The sequence below is a fragment of the Betta splendens genome, chromosome 9 (assembly GCF_900634795.4).
Source record: "Betta splendens chromosome 9, fBetSpl5.4, whole genome shotgun sequence".
Classification (NCBI taxonomy): Eukaryota; Metazoa; Chordata; class Actinopteri; order Anabantiformes; family Osphronemidae; genus Betta; species Betta splendens.
The window spans coordinates 14,662,115-14,680,808 of NC_040889.2; the positions used below are offsets into that span (position 1 = coordinate 14,662,115).

Sequence of the window (18,694 nt, forward strand, 5' to 3'; positions counted from 1 at the left end):
AAAGTGAGGTGCATGGTGAGCTGTTGAAACAACTTTAGATTTCGTGCAAAAAAGGCGCTGTGGTTGTCTAGTAAACAGGCGATCCTGGGTTCAAATCCCAGCAGCGCCTGCTGATACCTATTTACAGCTTTTGATAGATTGCACATTATTTAGAAGCATTTTCAAGTACACCTTATGTAAAGTGAGGTGCATATTGAGCTGTAAAAACAACAACAACTTTAAATTTTACCCGAATAAGGTGATGTTGCTTAGCTGGTCAAAGTGCCAGTCTTGTAAACAGGAGATCCTGGGTTCAACTCCCAGCAGTGCCAGGTGATACCTATTTACACATATAGATAGATTGCAGGTTATTTAGAAGCATTTTCACATACACCTTATGTAAAGTGAGGTGTAGGTTCAAATCCCAGCAGTGCCCGCTGATACCAAACTACAGATTTAGATGGATTGCACATTATTTAGGAGCATTTTAACGTACACCTTATGTAAAGTGAGGTGTAGAAACAACTTTAGATTTTGCCAAATCAAGGCGCTGTGGGTTAGCTGGTCAAGGTGCCTGTCTTGAAAACAGGAGATCCTGGGTTCAAATCCCAGCAGTGCCTGGTGATACCTATTTACAGCTGTAGGTAAATTGCAGGTTATTTAGAACCATTTTCACGTCCACCTTATGTAAAGTTAGGTGTAGAAACAACTTTAAATATTGAAATTACAAGGCGCTGTGGCTTACCTATTTACAGCTTTTGATAGATTGCACATTATTTAGAAGCATTTTCAAGTACACCTTATGTAAAATGAGGTGCATGTTGAGCTGTAAAAACAACAACAACTTTAAATTTTACCCGAATAAGGTGATGTTGCTTAGCTGGTCAAAGTGCCTGTCTTGTAAACAGGAGATCATGCGTTCAACTCACAGCAGTGCCAGGTGATACCTAATTACAGATTTGGATAGATTGTAGGTTATTGAGATCCATTTTCACGTACACCTTATGTAAAGTGAGCTGTGGAAACAACTTTAGAATTTTGCACAAAAAAGGCGCTGTGGCTTAGCTGGTCAAAGTGCCTATCTTGTAAACAGGAGATCCTGGATTCAAATCCCAGCAGTGCCTGCTGATACCAAAATACAGATTTAGATAAATTGCACATTATTTAGAAGCATTTTCAAGTACACCTTATGTAAAGTGAGGTGCATGTTGAGTTGTAAAAACACCTTTGAATGTTGCCCATTAAGGTGCTGTGGCTTAGATGGTCAAAGTGCCTGGCTTCTAAACAAGAGATCCTGGGTTCAAATCCCAGCAGTGTCTTTTGATAGTTGCTTACATTTGTATATAGATTTTCACGTACACCTTATGTAAAGTGAGGTGGAGAAACAATAATAGATTGCATGTTATTTAGAAATATTTTCAACTAAATCTTATGTAAAGTGAGGTGCATGGTGAGCTGTGGAAACACCTTTAGATTTCGCGCAAAAAAGGCACTGTGGCTTAGCTGGTCAAAGTGCCTGTCTAGTAAACAGGACATCCTGGGTTGAAATACCAGCAGCGCCTGCTGATACCTATTTACAGCTTTTGATAGATTGCACATTATTTAGAAGCATTTTCAAGTACACATTATGTAAAGTGAGGTGCATGTTGAGCTGTAAAAACAACAACAACTTTAAATTTTACCCGAAAAAGGTGATGTTGCTTAGCTGGTCAAAGTGCCTGTCTTGTAAACAGGAGATCCTGGGTTCAACTCACAGCAGTGCCAGGTGATACCTATTTACAGATTTGGATAGATTGTAGGTAATTGAGATCCATTTTCACGTACACCTTATGTAAAGTGAGGTGTAGGAACATCTTTAAATATTGCAGCAACAAAGGCGCTGTGGCTTAGCTGGTCAAAGTGCCTGTCTTGTAAACAGGAGATCCTGGGTTCAACTCCCAGCAGTGCCAGGTGATACCTATTTACACATATAGATAGATTGCAGGTTATTTAGCAGTGCCCGCTGATACCAAATTACAGATTTAGATAGATTGCACATTATTTAGGAGCATTTTAACGTACACCTTATGTAAAGTGAGGTGTAGAAACAACTTTAGATTTTGCCAAATCAAGGCGCTGTGGGTTAGCTGGTCAAGGTGCCTGTCTTCAAACAGGACATCTTGGGTTCAAATCCCAGCAGTGCCTGGTGATACCTATTTACATCTGTAGGTAAATTGCAGGTTATTTAGAACCATTTTCACGTCCACCTTATGTAAAGTTAGGTGTAGAAACAACTTTAAGTATTGAAATTACAAGGCGCTGTGGCTTAGCTGGTCAAAGTGCCTGTCTAGTAAACAGGAGATCCTGGGTTCAAATCCCAGCAGTGCCTGCTGATACCTAGTTATTAGTATATTATTTAGAAACCTTTTCAACTACATCTTATGTAAAGTGAGGTGCATGGTGAGCTGTTGAAACAACTTTAGATTTCGTGCAAAAAAGGCGCTGTGGTTGTCTAGTAAACAGGCGATCCTGGGTTCAAATCCCAGCAGCGCCTGCTGATACCTATTTACAGCTTTTGATAGATTGCACATTATTTAGAAGCATTTTCAAGTACACCTTATGTAAAGTGAGGTGCATATTGAGCTGTAAAAACAACAACAACTTTAAATTTTACCCGAATAAGGTGATGTTGCTTAGCTGGTCAAAGTGACTGTCTTGTAAACAGGAGATCCTGGGTTCAACTCACAGCAGTGCCAGGTGATACCTAATTACAGATTTGGATAGATTGTAGGTAATTGAGATCCATTTTCACGTACACCTTATGTAAAGTGAGGTGTAGGAACATCTTTAAATATCGCAATAACAAGGCGCTGTGGCTTAGCTGGTCAAAGTGCCTGTCTAGTAAACAGGAGATCCTGGGTTCAAATCCCAGCAGTGCCTGCTGATACCTGTTTACAGATGTAAATCGATTGCATATTATTTAAAAACCTTTTCAACTACGTCTTATGTAAAGTGAGGTGCATAGTGAGCTATGGAAACAACTTTAGATTTGGTGCAAAAAAGGCACTGTGGCTCAGCTGGTCAAAGTGCGTGTTTTATAAACAGGAGATCCTGGGTTCAAATCGCAGCAGTGCCTGCTGATACCTATTTACCGATTTAGATAGATTGCACAATACTTAGAAGCATTTTCACGTACATCTTATGTAAAGTGAGGTGCATGGTGAGCTGTGGAAACAACTTTAGATTTTGTGCTAAAAAGGCGCTGTGGCTTAGCTGGTCAAAGTGCCTGTCTAGTAAACAGGAGATCCTGGGTTGAAATCCCAGCAGCGCCTGCTGATACCTATTTACAGCTTTTGATAGATTGCACATTATTTAGAAGCATTTTCAAGTACACCTTATGTAAAGTGAGGTGCATGTTGAGCTGTAAAAACAACAACAACTTTAAATTTTACCCGAATAAGGTGATGTTGCTTAGCTGGTCAATGTGCCTGTCTTGTAAACAGGAGATCATGCGTTCAACTCACAGCAGTGCCTGGTGATACCTATTTACATCTGTAGGTAAATTGCAGGTTATTAAGAACCATTTTCACGTACACCTTATGTAAAGTTAGGTGTAGAAACAACTTTAAATGTCACAATAACAAGGCACTGTGGCTTAGCTGGTCAAAGTGCCTGTCTAGTAAACAGGAGATCCTGGGTTCAGATCCCATTGATAGTTGCTTACATTTGTATATAGATTTTCACGTACACCTTATGTAAAGTGAGGTGGAGAAACAATAATAGATTGCATGTTATTTAGAAATATTTTCAACTACATCTTATGTAAAGTGAGGTGCATGGTGAGCTGTGGAAACACCTTTAGATTTCGCGCAAAAAAGGCACTGTGGCTTAGCTGGTCAAAGTGCCTGTCTAGTAAACAGGAGATCCTGGGTTGAAATCGCAGCAGTGCCTGCTGATACCTATTTACCGATTTAGATAGATTGCACAATACTTAGAAGCATTTTCACGTACATCTTATGTAAAGTGAGGTGCATGGTGAGCTGTGGAAACAACTTTAGATTTTGTGCTAAAAAGGCGCTGTGGCTTAGCTGATCAAAGTGCCTGTCTAGTAAACAGGAGATCCTGGGTTGAAATCCCAGCAGCGCCTGCTGATACCTATTTACAGCTTTTGATAGATTGCACATTATTTAGAAGCATTTTCAAGTACACCTTATGTAAAGTGAGGTGCATGTTGAGCTGTAAAAACAACAACAACTTTAAATTTTACCCGAATAAGGTGATGTTGCTTAGCTGGTCAATGTGCCTGTCTTGTAAACAGGAGATCATGCGTTCAACTCACAGCAGTGCCAGGTGCTACCTAATTACAGATTTGAATAGATTGTAGGTTATTGAGATCAATTTTCACGTACACCTTATGTAAAGTGAGGTGTATTAACAACTTTAAATATTGCAGGAACAAGGCCCTGTGGGTTAGCTGGTCAAAGTGCCTGTCTTGTAAACAGGAGATCCTGGGTTCAAATCCCATCAGTGCCTGGTGATACCTATTTACATCTGTAGGTAAATTGCAGGTTATTAAGAACCATTTTCACGTACACCTTATGTAAAGTTAGGTGTAGAAACAACTTTAAATGTCACAATAACAAGGCGCTGTGGCTTAGCTGGTCAAAGTGCCTGTCTAGTAAACAGGAGATCCTGGGTTCAGATCCCATTGATAGTTGCTTACATTTGTATATAGATTTTCTCGTACACCTTATGTAAAGTGAGGTGGAGAAACAATAATAGATTGCATGTTATTTAGAAATATTTTCAACTACATCTTATGTAAAGTGAGGTGCATGGTGAGCTGTGGAAACACCTTTAGATTTCGCGCAAAAAAGGCACTGTGGCTTAGCTGGTCAAAGTGCCTGTCTAGTAAACAGGAGATCCTGGGTTGAAATACCAGCAGCGCCTGCTGATACCTATTTACAGCTTTGATAGATTGCACATTATTTAGAAGCATTTTCAAGTACACATTATGTAAAGTGAGGTGCATGTTGAGCTGTAAAACAACAACAACTTTAAATTTTACCCGAATAAGGTGATGTTGCTTAGCTGGTCAAAGTGCCTGTCTTGTAAACAGGAGATCCTGGGTTCAACTCACAGCAGTGCCAGGTGATACCTATTTACAGATTTGGATAGATTGTAGGTAATTGAGATCCATTTTCACGTACACCTTATGTAAAGTGAGGTGTAGGAACATCTTTAAATATTGCAGCAACAACGGCGCTGTGGCTTAGCTGGTCAAAGTGCCTGTCTTGTAAACGGGAGGTCCTGGGTTCAACTCCCAGCAGTGCCAGGTGATACCTATTTACACATATAGATAGATTGCAGGTTATTTAGCAGTGCCCGCTGATACCAAATTACAGATTTAGATAGATTGCACATTATTTAGGAGCATTTTAACGTACACCTTATGTAAAGTGAGGTGTAGAAACAACTTTAGATTTTGCCAAATCAAGGCGCTGTGGCTTAGCTGGTCAAAGTGCCTGTCTAGTAAACAGGCGATCCTGGGTTCAAATCCCAGCAGCGCCTGCTGATACCTATTTACAGCTTTTGATAGATTGCACATTATTTAGAAGCATTTTCAAGTACACCTTATGTAAAGTGAGGTGCATATTGAGCTGTAAAAACAACAACAACTTTAAATTTTACCCGAATAAGGTGATGTTGCTTAGCTGGTCAAAGTGACTGTCTTGTAAACAGGAGATCCTGGGTTCAACTCACAGCAGTGCCAGGTGATACCTAATTACAGATTTGGATAGATTGTAGGTAATTGAGATCCATTTTCACGTACACCTTATGTAAAGTGAGGTGTAGGAACATCTTTAAATGTCGCAATAACAGATGTAAATCGATTGCATATTATTTAAAAACCTTTTCAACTACGTCTTATGTAAAGTGAGGTGCATAGTGAGCTGTGGAAACAACTTTAGATTTGGTGCAAAAAAGGCACTGTGGCTCAGCTGGTCAAAGTGCGTGTTTTGTAAACAGGAGATCCTGGGTTCAAATCGCAGCAGTGCCTGCTGATACCTATTTACCGATTTAGATAGATTGCACAATACTTAGAACCATTTTCACGTACATCTTATGTAAAGTGAGGTGCATGGTGAGCTGTGGAAACAACTTTAGATTTTGTGCTAAAAAGGCGCTGTGGCTTAGCTGGTCAAAGTGCCTGTCTTGTAAACAGGAGATCCTGGGTTCAACTCCCAGCAGTGCCAGGTGATACCTATTTACACATATAGATAGATTGGAGGTTATGTAGAAGCATTTTCACATACACCTTATGTAAAGTGAGGTGTAGGTTCAAATCCCAGCAGTGCCCGCTGATACCAAATTACAGATTTAGATAGATTGCACATTATTTAGGAGCATTTTAACGTACACCTTATGTAAAGTGAGGTGTAGAAACAACTTTAGATTTTGCCAAATCAAGGCACTGTGGGTTAGCTGGTCAAGGTGCCTGTCTTGAAAACAGGAGATCTTGGGTTCAAGTCCCAGCAGTGCCTGGTGATACCTATTTACATCTGTAGGTAAATTGCAGGTTATTTAGAACCATTTTCACGTCCACCTTATGTAAAGTTAGGTGTAGAAACAACTTTAAATATTGAAATTACAAGGCGCTGTGGCTTAGCTGGTCAAAGTGCCTGTCTAGTAAACAGGAGATCCTGGGTTCAAATCCCAGCAGTGCCTGCTGATACCTAGTTATTAGCAGTAGTTATTAGTATATTATTTAGAAACCTTTTCAACTACATCTTATGTAAAGTGAGGTGCATGGTGAGCTGTCGAAACAACTTTAGATTTCGTGCAAAAAAGGCGCTGTGGCTGTCTAGTAAACTTTAAATTTTACCCGAATAAGGTGATGTTGCTTAGCTGGTCAAAGTGACTGTCTTGTAAACAGGAGATCCTGGGTTCAACTCACAGCAGTGCCAGGTGATACCTAATTACAGATTTGGATAGATTGTAGGTAATTGAGATCCATTTTCACGTACACCTTATGTAAAGTGAGGTGTAGGAACATCTTTAAATATCGCAATAACAAGGCGCTGTGGCTTAGCTGGTCAAAGTGCCTGTCTAGTAAACAGGAGATCCTGGGTTCAAATCCCAGCAGTGCCTGCTGATACCTGTTTACAGATGTAAATCGATTGCATATTATTTAAAAACCTTTTCAACTACGTCTTATGTAAAGTGAGGTGCATGGTGAGCTGTCGAAACAACTTTAGATTTCGTGCAAAAAAGGCGCTGTGGCTGTCTAGTAAACAGGAGATCCTGGGTTCAAATCCCAGCAGCGCCTGCTGATACCTATTTACAGCTTTTGATAGATTGCACTTTATTTAGAAGCATTTTCAAGTACACCTTATGTAAAGTGAGGTGCATGTTGAGCTGTAAAAACAACTTTCAATTTTACCAAAATAGGGTGATGTTGCTTAGCTGGTCAAAGTGCCTGTCTTGTAAACAGGAGATCCTGGGTTCAACTCCCAGCAATGCGAGGTGATACCTATTTACAGATATAGATAGATTGCAAGTTATTTAGAAGCATTTTCACGTACACCTTATGTAAAGTGAGGTGTAGGTTCAAATCCCAGCAGTGCCTGCTGATACCAAATTACAGATTTAGATAGATTGCACATTAATTAGAAGCATTTTTACGTACACCTTATGTAAAGTGAGGTGTAGAAACAACTTTAGATTTTGCCAAATCAAGGCGCTGTGGGTTAGCTGGTCAAAGTGCCTGTCTTGTAAACAGGAGATCTTGGGTTCAAATCCCAGCGGTGCCTGGTGATACCTAATTACAGATTTGAATAGATTGTAGGTTATCGAGATCCATTTTCACGTACACCTTATATAAAGTGAGGTGGAGAAACAACTTTAGATTTTGCCAATTAAAGGCGCTGTGGCTTAGCTGGTCAAAGTTCCTTTCTAGTAAACGGGAGATCCTGGGTTCAACTCCAAGCAGTGCCAGGTGATACCTATTTACAGTTTTACATAGATTGCACTTTATTTAGAAGCATTTGCAAGTACACCTTATGTAAAGTGAGGTGCATGTTGATCTGTACAAACAACTTTAAATTTTACCCAAATAAGGTGATGTTTCTTAGCTGGTCAAAGTGCCTGTCCATTAAACAGGAGATCCTGGGTTCAACTCACAGCAGTGCCAGGTGATACCTAATTACAGATTTGGATAGATTGTAGGTTATTGAGATCCATTTTCACGTACACCTTATGTAAAGTAACGTGTAGGAACAACTTTAAATATTGCAGGAACAAGGGCGCTGTGGGTTAGCTGGTCAAAGTGCCTGTCTAGTAAACAGGAGATCCTGGGTTCAAATCCCAGCAGCCCCTGCTGATACCTATTTACATCTGTACGTAAATTGCAGGTTATTAAAAACCATTTTCACGTACACCTCATGTAAAGTTAGGTGTAGAAACAACTTTAAATGTTGCAATTACAAGGCGCTGTGGCTTAGCTGGTCAATGTGTCTGTCTAGTAAACAGGAGATCCTGGGTTCAAATCCCAGCAGTGCCTGCTGATACCAAATTACAGATTTAGATAGATTGCACATTATTTAGAAGCGTTTGCACGTACACCTTATGTAATGCGAGGTGTAGAAACAACTTTAGATTTTGCCAAATCAAGGCACTGTGGGTTAGCTGGTCAAAGTGCCTGACTTGTAAACAGGAGATCTTGGGTTCAAATCCTAGCAGTGCCTGGTGATACCTATTTACATCTGTAGGTAAATTGCAGGTTATTTAGAACATTTTCACGTACACCTTATGTAAAGTTAGGTGTAGAAACAACTTTAAATATTGCAATAACAAGGCGCTGTGGCTTAGCTGGTCAAAGTGCCTGTCTAGTAAACAGGAGATCCTGGGTTCAAATCCCAGCAGTGCCTGCTGATACCTATTTACAGATGTAAATCGATTGCATATTATTTAGAAACCTTTTCAACTACATCTTATGTAAAGTGAGGTGCATGGTGAGCTGTTGAAACAACTTTAGATTTCGTGCAAAAAAGGCGCTGTGGCTGTCTAGTAAACAGGAGATCCTGGGTTCAAATCCCAGCAGCGCCTGCTGATACCTATTTACAGCTTTTGATAGATTGCACTTTATTTAGAAGCATTTTCAAGTACACCTTATGTAAAGTGAGGTGCATGTTGAGCTGTAAAAACAACTTTCAATTTTACCAAAATAGGGTGATGTTGCTTAGCTGGTCAAAGTGCCTGTCTTGTAAACAGGAGATCCTGGGTTCAACTCCCAGCAATGCGAGGTGATACCTATTTACAGATATAGATAGATTGCAAGTTATTTAGAAGCATTTTCACGTACACCTTATGTAAAGTGAGGTGTAGGTTCAAATCCCAGCAGTGCCTGCTGATACCAAATTACAGATTTAGATAGATTGCACATTATTTAGAAGCATTTTCACGTACACCTTATGTAAAGTGAGGTGTAGAAACAACTTTAGATTTTGCCAAATCAAGGCGCTGTGGGTTAGCTGGTCAAAGTGCCTGTCTTGTAAACAGGAGATCTTGGGTTCAAATCCCAGCGGTGCCTGGTGATACCTAATTACAGATTTGAATAGATTGTAGGTTATCGAGATCCATTTTCGCGTACACCTTATGTAAAGTGAGCTGTGGAAACAACTTTAGATTTTGCACAAATAAGACACTGTGGCTTAGCTGGTCAAAGTGCCTGTCTTGTAAACAGGAGATCCTGGGTTCAAATCCCAGCAGTGCCTGCTGATACCAAATTACAAATTTAGATAGATTGCACATTATTTAGAAGCATTTTCAAGTACACCTTATGTAAAGTTAGGTGCATGTTGAGTTGTAAAAACACCTTTAAATTTTGCCCATTAAGGTGCTGTGGCATAATCTCCCTTCTCACCCCACGTGGGTGGTCTCATCCACTTTCCAAGCTCGGGTCCTCTACCAGAGGCCAGGAAGCTTGAGGGTTCTGCGCAGTATCCTTGCTGTTCCTAGGACTGCACTTTTCTGGACTGAGATGTCGGATGTTGTTCCAGGGATCTGTTGTAGCCATTCCTCCAGTTTGGGGGTCACTGCCCCCAGTGCTCCAATCACCACAGGCACCACTGTGGCCTTCACCTTCCAAGCCTTCTCCAGTTCTTCTCTGAGCCCTTGGTATTTCTCTAGTTTCTCATGTTCCTTTTTCCTGATGTTGCCATCGCTTGGTATTGCCACATCCACCACTACGGCTTTCCTCTGTTCTTTGTCCACCACCACAATGTCTGGTTGGTTCGCCATTACCATTCTGTCTGTCTGTATCTGGAAGTCCCACAGGATCTTGGCTCGCTCGTTCTCTACCACCGTGGGAGGTGTTTCCCACTTTGACCTTTGGGTTTCCAGTCCATACTCTGCACAGATGTTCCTGTATACTATGCCAGCCACTTGGTTATGGCGTTCCATGTATGCTTTCCCTGCCAGCATCTTACACCCTGCAGTTATGTGCTGGACCGTCTCAGGGGCCTCTTTGCACAGTCTACACCTTGGGTCTTGTCTGGTGTGGTAGATCTGGGCCTCTATGGCTCTGGTGCTCAGGGCCTGCTCCTGTGCGGCCAGGATGAGTGCCTCTGTGCTGTCCTTCAGCCCAGCCCTTTCAAGCCATTGGTAGGATTTGTTGAGATCAGCCACTTCAGTTATGTTCCCATGGTACATCTCGTGTAAGGGCTTGTCCTCCCATGATGGTCCCTCTTCCAGCATCTCATCCTCTGTTCTCCACTGCCTGAGACATTCACTCAGCATGTCATCTGTCGGGGCCTTCTCCTTGATGTACTTATGGATCTTGGATGTTTCATCCTGGATAGTGGCTCTCACGCTCACTAGTCCTCGGCCTCCTTCCTTGCGGCTAGCGTACAGTCTCAGGGTGCTGGATTTGGGGTGGAACCCTCCATGCATGGTGAGGAGCTTTCGTGTCTTAACATCTGTGGTCTGTATCTCTTCCTTTGGCCACCTTATTATTCCCGAAGGGTATCTGATCACTGGCAGGGCGTAGCTGTTTATTGCCTGGGATTTGTTCTTGCCATTGAGCTGGCTTCTTAGGACTTGCCTTACTCGTTGGAGGTATTTGGCTGTTGCCGCATTCCTTGTTGCCTGTTCAAGGTTGCCGTTTGCCTGTGGTATTCCAAGGTACTTGTAACTGTCCTCAATGTCTGCTATTGTTCCTTCTGGGAGTGAGACCCCTTCTGTGTGGATTACCTTGCCTCTCTTTGTCACTGTGACAAACCGCCGGTTTGTTTCCCACTGAGCAGCCCGGACTGTGCGCACACACAAACGCACACACACGCACCAGCTGATTGGCCGCAGAGAGCGGGTGCACACGCAATCGTGCGGCCATTTGGACATTTCACCTCCATTACATCTTGTTATGCCGTTAGACTAACCACATACACTTGTCACTTTTGTTGGTTTTGGTTTCTTTTGTCAGTACTTACGTGTCGGGAGTAGTCGGACTCCCGCGTCGCGCCGGCAAAACCGAACAGCTGGGCGACGCTCACTTTTGACGTCATTGCAGTGTCGCCTCGGCGTGAGGCGCGGGTCCGACGAAACCACTTTTGTTTGTTGTTATTATTTGGTCCTAGTCTTTATTTGTGGGGTATTCTTGTGTTATGAATCTGAGAATTATTGTGGGAATATGGGTGATTGATTTATACTTGTTTAAAGGTGAATATTGGGATTATAAATGTTTAGTTTCCAGAACGTTCTGGAGAATGGTTCCACCCAGTTGAAGGGGGCGGGGCCAGGCCTTTAAGAAGAGTGGCCAAACTCCCTTGTGGGGGAGAGTGGACTGGACGGAGAGCGAGTTGGTTGGTGAGAGAGTGTTGATGAAGAGAAGAGAAGAGAAGAGAAGAGAAGAGAAGAGAAGAGAAGAGAAGAGAAGAGAAGAGAAGAGAAGAGAAGAGAAGAGAAGAGAAGAGAAGAGAAGAGAAGAGAAGAGAAGAGAAGAGAAGAGACCTTTAACAAGGCGTTTAATTCACACATACATATTTACAGGAAAACATCAATTTAAAAAGTAATCAAAAATAAGGAATCAAAAAACACTTTTCAAAATAATAAAGAACAAAACATAATAACAATAATAATAAATAATCTATGTGTTTCTCACTCATTCAAATTTTGTCAAAATTTAAGGACAAGCAGGCCTTGGTTCACCGAACACAACACACCCTTATATCCCCAATGAAAAACAAAACTATCTAAATCTGACACCATCTTATAATAGGCAAACTCAACTTTTAACCTTGAGGCCACCAGGCTTTTAAACAAAAGTTCAACGTCTGAACATCCCACCCCTTTCATTTTGTTCCTCCTTGTAATCCAAATGCTCATTTTTGCCTGTCCAATGAGGAAATTTAACAGACAGACCCTCTGTCTTTGGGAAGCCCTGTAAACGGGACCAAAGATGAAAACTTCCCTCTCTAGATCTTGCTCCATCCCCTCGAACCACCGTGCTAATAGGTAAAAAAAAGAAGTCAGTCTGGGACAATCGAGCCAGAGGTGCTGCAAGCTCTCCTCTGTTGAACAAAAAGAACACTCTCCACCCACTGTCCTATCAAAATGTGCCACATGTCTGTTCGTAGCCACAGCCCCGTGTATAATCCTCCACTGTAGATCTGCAGTGCGCTTCTCTATAGGAGGCTTATACAGGGACCTCCAGCTGCCTCTAGGAGAAGAACCTGGTGGCAACACACCCGACCACTTCGACTCTGGCAAATCCACAAGACAGCCTCTGTTGTTTACCTTCACCGCTAACCAATAAAGGGATTTCCTCAGTGTCGTTGATAGTTCTGTTAGCTCAGGTGCCCGAAAGGACAACAATGCCCCCTCTCTCTCACCTCCTTCCCCTGTGGCAGCACTAACTCCCAATGGAGGAAAAGCTGGCCAGTCGATCAGTTCGTCCTTCGCCACGGATCTTCCTATGGCTTCTCTAAAAGGACCAGGCAGACTGGCCCTCACCTCTTCCATCAACTTCTGCAGAAACCTTGTTGATCTGGACCCTGTCTTCTGGCTCAGCGTTGTGGCAGCGATCCAATTCCCATCGTCCATCAGCCCCTGCAACTTTGTCACCCCGGCCGACACCAGCATCTTCTGTACAGTTACTGACAAAAGGCTCCTGCACTGGATTAGCGGGTTGAAGAACAGGGGCTCCTCTGCCACACATCTATAGAACATTTCGCAGTCTCTATTAATCTTTATTGTCTTCGTCCACACCCGAATCATTGACTGATAAAAGGGTGAAGCCCGGGAAGGATCAACTTTACTCAAATCCAGTAAAACAAGTGTCTATCATATTGTAAATCCATTACTCTGCGGAGGAGTACCGTCGCTGTTTCCGTCCACATTTGCGGATCGTGGTATAGGTACCGTTGAGCACTCTGCAGGCGAAAGGCTGCCACACGACTCTTCAGGTCCACGAATCCCTGGCCTCCTTCTGACAATGGCAAATATAGCAATGCCGCCCGAGTCCAGTGCACACCTCCCCAGAAGAAATCCACTAGCCTCTTCTGGATTTCCTTCACTAGTGTTTCCGGAGGCTCCATCACAGTGAATTTATGCCAAAGCATGGAAGCAGCCAGGTTATTAACCACCAGGGCCCTTCCCCTATAAGACAACTGAGGGCGGATCCAGGTCCACTTAGACAGTCGGGCACTAACTTTTTCAATCAACCCTTCCCAATTCTTTTTCTGAAAGCCTCCACTACCAAAAAAAACACCCAGGCTTTTTATCCCCTCTGTGCCCCATTGCAGCCCTTCAGGTAAAACTGGCTGCGCTTTACCTCTCCAACCTCCCAAGATGAGACCTTCACTCTTGGCCCAATTTACCCTGGCTGAAGAAGCTTGTTCGTAAACTGCCAATTTCTGTTCGAGAACCTGAATGTCCCTCTGTCCTGTTATAAAAATGGTGACATCATCCGCATAGGCTGACAAACTGACCCTGGATGGAAGGTCCTTGTGAAGACACACCCCCTCAAGATCCTGTCTAAGATGATGCAAGAGGGGCTCAATTGACAGTCCGTATAGCAACCCCGATAATGGGCAGCCCTGTCTTATCCCCCTCTGAACCGGTATCGCTCTGCTAAGACCTCCTCCGACCTTGATTAAGACAGTGGCCTCGCCATAGAGTGTTTTTAGCCAAGAGATAAATTTCTCTCCAATTCCGAACGCACCTAAAGTGCCAAAAAGATACCCATGGTCAACTCTATCAAAAGCCTTCTCCTGATCTAGTGAAAGAACACCCACATCCAAATCATTTACTTTAGACAGGTCAATAATATCACGCAGTAAAAACAAATTGTCCATTATAGTCCGATTGGGTACGCAATATGATTGGCTCTTATGCACAATCGACCCAACGCACTCTTTAGTCTGTTTGCAAGGCATTTGGCAAATATTTTGTAATCAGTACATAACAGTGACACTGGTCTCCAGTTCTTCAACAGCCCAAGGTCTCCTTTTTTGGGCAGAAGTGTCACTATGGCCCTTGTGCAACTGGTCGGCAGCCTCCCAGAATCCATGCAGTCTACAAGACTTCAACCAAGTCTTTTCCCAAAACATCCCAGAAGCACTTGAAGAACTCCGCAGGGAGACCATCTATCCCCGCTGATCGACCGCTGCCTAGCTGTTGCACTGCTTTAGCCATCTCATCCAATGAGATTCCTTGCTCCAGCACGGAAGACTGGCTCTCTGTCAGCTTTGGCAGTCCCTCCTGGAGCGCCTTTGCACAGTCCGATCTGCAACTGCCCGCCCCGAACAGCTCCGTGTAGAAGTCAATGGCGATTCTTCTCATCATGGCAGGCTCTGTAGTTATTGATCCATTCTGTAGTTTTAGATGTTTCATCACATTTTCCTCCCGCACTTTCTTTTCCAGATTAAAGAAAAAAGTTGTCGGGGCATCCATATCTCTAACAGTTGAAATTCTATTCCTTATTAAAGCCCTCTTAGCTTTCTCATTCATAAACTGGCTTAATAGGTCTTTCGTAGTCTTCAAAGTTTTGCTGTTTTCTCTCGCCCCACCTATTAACTCTTCCTCCAACACCCTTATCTCCTTCTCCAACTTGTTTATGTAGTTTCTTTCTAGATTTGAGGTATGCATCATATATTGTTCACAAAAGGTTTTGATCTGAGACTTCCCAACCCCCCACCATAGGCCCAGATTCTCAAATTCTCCCTTCCTCAGCTTCCACTGACTCCAAACTCAGCAAAAGCTTCACAAAAGACTTTATCATGTACTAACTTAACATTAAACTGCCAATAAGGACATCGCTGACGACATGCAACCAGTGACAGGTCTGTTGTCATCAAATGGTGGTCCGAAAACCCCACTGGTGATATTGTGGATGCAGTCAGTAGATTACAGTACTTCTTGTCCATATAAATCCTGTCTAATCTGGCCGCCCTAAGACTTCCTTCAGTCACCCTGACCCATGTGTATTGTTTAACATCTAGGTTAAAAACCCTCCATACGTCCACCATATCTGCTTCAGTCATTACCTCCGACAGCAGGGAGGCAGATGGCAAATGTGGTTCCCCCGTATTCCTATCCATCTGAGGGTGTGTGGTACAATTCCAATCGCCCCCTAAAATGACTATAGAACTGCCATCTACCTGCTTCAGGGTGTCACGCAGCTTCCGAAACTGCTCTAACCTGCGTGAACCGGAATTATGTGAATAGACATTTATAAACTTAAAAGATAACCCTCTAATTTTTGCCTCCACTATTTGAACCCTGCCAGACTCAACCTCACGTACTCCCACCTCTGTTAATTTTACAAATGGAGAAAAAAGAACAGCCACCCCTGAACTTAGATTGGAGCCATGGCTCAGGAAGACCTGCCCTTTCCACTCAGCTGCCCAATCGGTTTCATTTTCAGTTGTGCTGTGTGTCTCTTGTAAAAAAAGCACATCTATGCTTTTGGCCTTGATTAGCTCAAAAACCGTGGCCCGCCTCTCCCTGTCCCTCCCTCCATTAATGTTGAGTGTTCCAATCCTCAGCCTCTCCATGAAGAGTAAGAAAAAACAGAAACAGAGGGAACAGAAAGAAGCAGTGAATCCAGTGGGAATGCAAAATTTAGCCATGGCAACTAGGGTCGTTTAAGAATACTTTATACTGTTTTATTCATTTCGAAACGCTTGTCCCTTTTCTCTTTCCTTAATTTTGTCAGTAACTTTTTTAATCGGAATCTCTTGTTTACTTAGTTGATCGTAAGTGGCCTTCCTCATCTCTTTCATAACAGAGCAAATAAAAACGTCCACATTAGAGAAGAATTCAGTCACCTCTACCGACTGTCTACCATAGGTCTCGTCCAAAAACTCATTAATCTCAGTCAGTGAATACGATTGCACATCCTCCTGCGAGGCTACGTCAGAGAACTGTGACATCGATGCTGTGAGAGGGAACGCGATGCTGTGAGAGAACGCGAGACTCTGCGAGAACAGCACGAGAAATTCAACAAGGCGGCGCGACACCGATAGTAAACAACAGCGCGACAAACTATCCGCCAATTTAAATAAATAACTACCTTATTTTACGGAAAATAATCAACCACCCTACCATTCTGGATAACACCGAAGAAAGTTTCGAGTACATCGACGAGTGCTTCGAGCGTCTGGTAATGGGGAAAAAGGAGACGGCTCCAAACAAGCGTTCCCGTCCGTCTGACTCACCTGAGTCACCTGGAGCTAGCTCGGCGGATAAAAACATCACGGACATCCTGGAGTCAATCGAGAAAAAAATATCAAGTTTCGACGCACGTCTGGCGCTAGTGGAACTCCTCCACAAAGAGTTTATGGCCCTCCGCGACTCCCTGGAATTTAGCCAGCAGCAGGTGATTTCTCTCGCCACCGAGAACGAGGCCCTGAAAGGAACGGTGCAGTCCCTGACGGAGGATGTGGCTCAGCTAGCAGCCGAAAATAAAAAAAATAAAAGAAGGTATCATCGATCTGCAGGCCCGCAGCATGAGGGACAACCTGGTGTTCTCGGGGATTCCAGAACAGGCGGAGGAAAACACGGAAACCACAATTAAAAACTTCATTAAACAACAGATGAAGATTCCAGCGGAAGTTGTCGACAAGATGGCGTTCCACCGTTCGCATAGACTTGGAGGAAGACGACCGGATGGCCAGCGCCCCCGACCCATCGTTGCCAAGTTTCATGACTTTAAGGCGAAGGAACTGGTTAAGAGCCGGGGCAGACAGCTGAAGGGAACCGACTACAGCGTCAACGACCAGTTCCCCAAGGAGATCCTCGACCGCCGCCGCCGACTGTTCCCCATCCGTAAGAGGTTCATGGCAGAAGGCTGCAGGGCTGTCATCAGCGTCGACAAACTGAACGTCAACGGAGAGCTCTACCGGGACCGGGAAGCAACTCCGTGGCTGTACTAGCAGGTGGTATGTAAAAACAATGGTTTAATATAAAAGGTTTGTTAAAAAAAAACAATAGATGCAATGCAACTATGTGTTATAACTTTACATCCAGTATTCAAACTCGTTCTCTCGCAGATGTTTCATATAAATGTTTACTGTCATTCTAATGTCACTCACTCACTTACTTTGCAAAGCGCTTACCATACGTAATCACTCACTTTCCTTTCACTTTAATTTTCCTTCCCTTTACTCTTTTTCCTTCACCTACTTTCACTCCACACTGTCTACATCGTTTTCTCTATTCTTCTCCCACGTAGTCAGCCAGCTATGTAGCCCTCCAACAGCCACACACAAACATCTACTGCACAGGGGAGACACGTGCACATACATAGGTAACACACAACTCAGAATACACAGGTACTTAAGGTTAGCCACACACCTAAAGTCTGTCACACTACATACACACAAGACTAGTGATCCACAGCAGTCAGGTAAGATATGACACCACTGAAGATTGTCACTTGGAATGTACGTGGAATCAATAAGAAGGAGAAACGATTTAAAATATTTAACCATTTGAAAACCCTACAAGCAGACATTGTTTTACTACAGGAAACTCATATTCCCAAAATTATAAATTACACTCTGGCATCAGCAGAGTTCCCACATGCTTACTTAGCCGGTTACAATTCTAAACAAAGAGGGGTCGCCATCCTGATAAATAAAAAGATTAACTTTACGCATAACGATACCATTGTAGATCCAGAAGGGAGATATATAATCATTAATATCTTGATAGGAAACATTGAATATTGCATAGCTAATGTGTATGGCCCTAATGCTGACGACCCCTCTTTCTTTCACAGCTTCTTCACATCACTGTCAGCTCACTCTGGTTCCAAACTTATAGTAGGAGGGGACTTTAATTTAGTATTTAACCCAGAGTTGGACAGGCTAAGCAAAGCTGTGAGCAACAGGAACTGGCAATCAGTACAGACCTTAAAACAGTACATGGATGACTTTGGTCTCTGTGACACATGGCGTTCTCTTCATCCTACATCCAGGGAATATACCTTTTTCTCACCAGTTCACCACTCTCACTCCCGTATAGATTATATTTTAGTAAATAACTCAGTCTTACAAGATGTCTCTGACACCAATATTCACTCTATCACAATAAGTGATCATGCACCAATGTCCATTTCGTTGATTAAGACAGCCACACCATCAACCAGGAATTGGAGGTTTAATACATCATTACTCAATGATCAAGACTTCATCAGTTATGTCAGGAGAGAATGGAAAACCTTTATAGAAAT

At 42.9% G+C, this 18,694-nt stretch overlaps 11 non-coding genes across 11 annotated transcripts; all 11 read left to right on the top strand.

The window, feature by feature from the left end:
* Positions 1-525: 525 nt before the first annotated feature.
* trnas-uga (transfer RNA serine (anticodon UGA)) lies at positions 526-599 on the top strand. The gene has a single exon. It is a non-coding gene; the product is annotated as a tRNA-Ser (tRNA).
* A 1,255-nt stretch (positions 600-1,854) lies between these two features.
* On the top strand, positions 1,855-1,928 carry trnat-ugu (transfer RNA threonine (anticodon UGU)). The gene has a single exon. It is a non-coding gene; the product is annotated as a tRNA-Thr (tRNA).
* A 345-nt stretch (positions 1,929-2,273) lies between these two features.
* Positions 2,274-2,347, top strand: trnat-agu (transfer RNA threonine (anticodon AGU)). The gene has a single exon. It is a non-coding gene; the product is annotated as a tRNA-Thr (tRNA).
* Positions 2,348-2,824: 477 nt separating this feature from the next.
* On the top strand, positions 2,825-2,898 carry trnat-agu (transfer RNA threonine (anticodon AGU)). The gene has a single exon. It is a non-coding gene; the product is annotated as a tRNA-Thr (tRNA).
* Positions 2,899-5,219: 2,321 nt separating this feature from the next.
* On the top strand, positions 5,220-5,293 carry trnat-ugu (transfer RNA threonine (anticodon UGU)). The gene has a single exon. It is a non-coding gene; the product is annotated as a tRNA-Thr (tRNA).
* A 162-nt stretch (positions 5,294-5,455) lies between these two features.
* On the top strand, positions 5,456-5,529 carry trnat-agu (transfer RNA threonine (anticodon AGU)). Its single transcript has one exon. It is a non-coding gene; the product is annotated as a tRNA-Thr (tRNA).
* Positions 5,530-6,141: 612 nt separating this feature from the next.
* trnat-ugu (transfer RNA threonine (anticodon UGU)) lies at positions 6,142-6,215 on the top strand. Its single transcript has one exon. It is a non-coding gene; the product is annotated as a tRNA-Thr (tRNA).
* Positions 6,216-6,613: 398 nt separating this feature from the next.
* trnat-agu (transfer RNA threonine (anticodon AGU)) lies at positions 6,614-6,687 on the top strand. Its single transcript has one exon. It is a non-coding gene; the product is annotated as a tRNA-Thr (tRNA).
* Positions 6,688-7,036: 349 nt separating this feature from the next.
* Positions 7,037-7,110, top strand: trnat-agu (transfer RNA threonine (anticodon AGU)). Its single transcript has one exon. It is a non-coding gene; the product is annotated as a tRNA-Thr (tRNA).
* Positions 7,111-8,814: 1,704 nt separating this feature from the next.
* trnat-agu (transfer RNA threonine (anticodon AGU)) lies at positions 8,815-8,888 on the top strand. The gene has a single exon. It is a non-coding gene; the product is annotated as a tRNA-Thr (tRNA).
* A 772-nt stretch (positions 8,889-9,660) lies between these two features.
* On the top strand, positions 9,661-9,734 carry trnat-ugu (transfer RNA threonine (anticodon UGU)). Its single transcript has one exon. It is a non-coding gene; the product is annotated as a tRNA-Thr (tRNA).
* The last annotated feature ends 8,960 nt before the right edge of the window (positions 9,735-18,694 follow it).